This window comes from Pelophylax lessonae (assembly GCF_965119305.1).
Source record: "Pelophylax lessonae genome assembly, chromosome: 1".
NCBI classification, from domain to species: domain Eukaryota; kingdom Metazoa; phylum Chordata; class Amphibia; order Anura; family Ranidae; genus Pelophylax; species Pelophylax lessonae.
Genome location: NC_138768.1, coordinates 514,276,952 through 514,281,287, shown reverse-complemented (window position 1 = coordinate 514,281,287; position 4,336 = coordinate 514,276,952).

Below are 4,336 nucleotides of genomic sequence, written 5' to 3'. Positions count from 1 at the left end.
GAGTCACAGAGTTTGGATGAGTCAGGATCCGCTCAAGAACCAGAACAGGAGTTTGAGGAAACTGACGTTTCCACGCCTTCCACCAGGCCTCAAAGTCGAGGCTCTACATCCCACAGGAGGAGAGTCAGCAGGGCAACTGCTGAGGCGGAAGACGAGCAGACAAAGCACTTAGTGGACATTATGTCAGGCATCAGCCAGCAACTAGATGCACATAAATGTCCTCACACACTATTTGCTCATAGCTTGGTGCCTCTTCTCAAAGAGGTCCCGTCTGAAAGGTATTTCGACATGAGAATGGCGGTACAAAACTGCATACATTCGTTCTCTGTACCACGACAGTTACCGCAAGACACTCCATGGTCCCCTCATTTCACACCCAGTCATTCTGCCATTCCAACAAACCCTTATCCGTCAAGTTTTGACCAATATCAGAGCATCCATGAGACCCCTAGATCCCAAATCCCATATCCTATTCCTTCCCCAATTCCCTCTGTAATCCCCCCCCACACTAGAACACCGGATGTCTCCACTTCTTCCCATTTCCCCCCCTCCAGCAGACCACCACCACCACCATCACAATCTAGTGCATTTTCCCCAAAAATACCTCCACCCTATCCACAATATAGGCCCCCAAGTGGACCGTCACATAGAACTCCATCCCCGCTTGTGCCATGGCTATATCCCAACACCGTGGATCATACACCCTCAGGCTCTTCAACACCACTTGATCTGGAGAGTTCACCAAATTTTTTGGATCTATAGTACACTTGCCACTGTATTGCCACGTTGACCTAAGTTGTCTTTTTTTACCTAATTTTTCTGGATTTTGTTCCTTTGTTCTTGTTACATGCAACAAAATAAAAAAAAAATAAAAACTTTTTTTGAAGTCAACTTTGCCATCATATCTGTCTGCATTCACTGTATTGCTAACTATGGAGAAAAAAAATACATGACTTTTCACAAAATATATCACACTTACCGTAATGTAACAAGCAATCTTTCAGCAGGCACAACACTGTTCCGGAAGGTGGTGTTCTGACGCTCCAAACGTGAAAAGAGCAGCCCAAGTAATTCGTCAAAACTAAAAAAAAACACAACACACGTAAGTGGCAAGCAAAAGGGGGGCGTGGGGAGCTTCAGGAATGATTCGGGGGTAGATATAGGTGAAAACAGAGAAAGAGGAAAAAGAGAGATGGGGAAAAAAGAGATATAGAGGGAAGCAGCAAAAAGAGAGAAGAAGAAGGAGAGACTCCCTCTCACATACTAACCTATTAACAGACATCCGAGTATAGTTGAAAAACTTCTCTTCATGTTGCCGGAGATCATGATAGAGGACATTGAACTGACCTCTCTGTTCCCTGTTTGAAATTATGGGATGAACCCAATACCTTCGTCTTCTCATCATCATCATCCTCATCCTTCTCCTCCTCCTGTCCTTATTGATCAAGACTGCAGCAGTGGCAGTAGCAACTGCTGCCATGACCAAAGGCAAATGAAACATAGTGGCAATACACCAAAATACAGCACACTCTCCACAACGTAATCTCCAAACAAAACCACAGCTCACACTCCACGGTGTACTCTCCTCATAAAGACCAGGAAGTCCACCGGAAGTTAACACCCATTTCATTTGGATTGGCTGGAGCAAAAATCGCACCTGAGCTAATTAACATGATTATACGCAATGTGATTCGCATTGCAATCGCGCTGTACTATGGAAAAACGCAAGGTAAACTCGCACCGCAAATTCGCATTACAATCGCAAGCGCATCAGTGTGAACCGGCACTAAGAGAGCTTGGCAGTCTACTATGAACAACCTAAAGCCAGCTATGGCAACAACATGTGTAGAAATTTGGAACACTGAGTCTCTCAGCTAAAATCTCATGTAGCACTGCCCCCTGGAGGACTGCTGGATTTTACACCTTGGGATCCCCCAGGGTTACTGATAACAACTGCAGCATGCACAATTTAACTCTTTACTCTCTCTTTACTTACTCTAGTCAATGAACAGTCTAGGGCAGTGGTCCTCAACCCTGGTCCTCAGGGCCCACTAACAGGCCAGGTTTGCAAGATAACTGAAATACATCCCAGGTGATATCATTTGCTGCTCATTGATTGCAGTACTCTAGTCTGCATCTCCCCAAGGTAATACCAAAAATTTGGCTTGTTAATGGGCCCTGAGGACCGGAGTTGAGGACCACTGGTCTAGGGGATGTAGTTGTTTTTGTGGTTTTATTTAAATAAGGGATGGGAGAAGGGAAGAGTGGAACACTCCAACTTGAACTTTTCACAATAGATGAGGACTCCTGTCTGAAGATGCAGCCAGGCTGCTGATTCACCTTGCCACTTAGATGAATTTAGAATACACTCCTAATTTGGGATACACTCCTAGTACCCCCTTTCACTCCACCTGCCGATACCCGTCCTCTGACTATCCTACACCAGGGTGGCCCCCCTCAGATCAGGCCCTTAGACACGATCCCCTGTACTGACGATGCTGTTTTTTGAGGGTCTCCAGTGTCTTAACCCCTTCAGTCAGCTCTCATGGACCTCTGGGTTCCGCTCCTTCCTTCCTGGTCCCCAGGCTGACCACCTGTGACCGCGTGCCACTGCTACAGAGGAGGAGGCAGCCGCTACCCTCCCTCTGAGACACTGCTCACCAGCCAAAGACCCCACAGCAAATGTGCTCCTGGCTTTTATACCACACCCCACAATGCACCAAGATAATCAGTCTGTGACAATCACTGGGGCTGTATCAAAGCCTATGTACCCATTGGTCAGATTTCTTCCACTGTCCAATATGCCTCCCTATTGGACCAGTGTGAAACACTCCCTAGACCAAATGAATCACACACTAAGCACCATGAACAGACCTAACTCACAGATCCTGCTCTCTGGTAGGCAGAAAGCAATATAGATTTGCCTGCTGCTCCTGATAGGCAGACAGAGCCAAAAACTATACTCTCTCACTAGCACCTACCTAGGAGGGTGCTACACTCACCCCCCACCCACCTTCCAGGGCGACATCAAAGAACAGGGTGTCATCAATGTCCTTTGATGACGCCCTGGAAGGTGGTACAAAATGCGTCAATGTATTTCTGGTTAAGCTGAAACCATTGACGTCACTTCCTGTGGAATGCATGCCTGTACGGCGTTCCCAGAAGAATTGTACCTCTCAGGGTTGGACTTTGCCTTTGATCTTGTAAGTATTTTTACTTTTTGTGCTACAATAAAGTGTTTACATACTGTACTTCAAGATAGCAGCCTTCTATTTGTGTTTGAGCCTCTAAAGATCATACTACTGCTAGGGAACATAGTGCTATATCTGCAAGCAGGATTGGTGGCATACATCATACTGTTCTTAAGTTGTGTAGACCCCAGACTGAATCAGCCATTGGGGTCCAATACTTCCGGTGAGTGGGGACACAAAAGGGGAGTTGAGCTGATGAGTTCTCAAGCATCTTGGCACCTTATTTATTCTATAGCACATTTATGCACCATTATGGACTTTTGAAGCACTGATGCACTTTCAATTGTGGAATATTGAATTGTTTATTTGCATAATATTGTATTCATTCATTATATAATCATTGTTTTTATTATAGCACCTGCACATGTTTATATTTATATTTCAGGCAAGTGCTTTCATATTTATATTTAAGTTACCTTGAAGCCACCAAGAACTTTAGAAGTTCAGACTCCTTATTTGTTTTATATGTTGATAAGAAGGGAAAGCAGGCTACCAGAGGAACCATTGCTAGATGGCTACGGATGGCTTTCTCAGAGGCCTATACCATTAGTGGTCAGGATAGTCCAGTCGGTATTTGTGCTCATACTACGAGAGCTCTTGCGGTAAGCTGGGCAGAGAAAGCTGCTGCCACCCCAGAACAGATCTGTAAAGCAGCTACGTGGACAAGTCTGGCGACCTTTGCCCATCATTATAGACTAGATTTCTTGACGACAGATGAACAGGCTTTCGCCAGGAAAGTCTTATAGGCTGTTGTCCCTGGCTGACGGTTCTCTACAACAACTGAAGAGGGGTGGATGGAGGCCTCCTTTTAAATAATTCTATGATAAGGTGTTTCCTGTTGGGGGAGGAGCCATGATCTCTCAGGTGATGTCGTGAAAGACTATGGGAAAACAAGTTACCGGTAAGTCTAACTTGAAATTTCTCACGCATTGTAAATGTTAATGATGTTATAAGTTGCGCTTGCATAAGAAAGAAGTGCACTGAAGATATGGTCTTGAGGATAAGAAAGAAGTGCACTGAAGATCTGGTCTTGTGGATATTTGGTCACATGGATATAGGTTACTTTTTTTTTAATGTGGACTTTA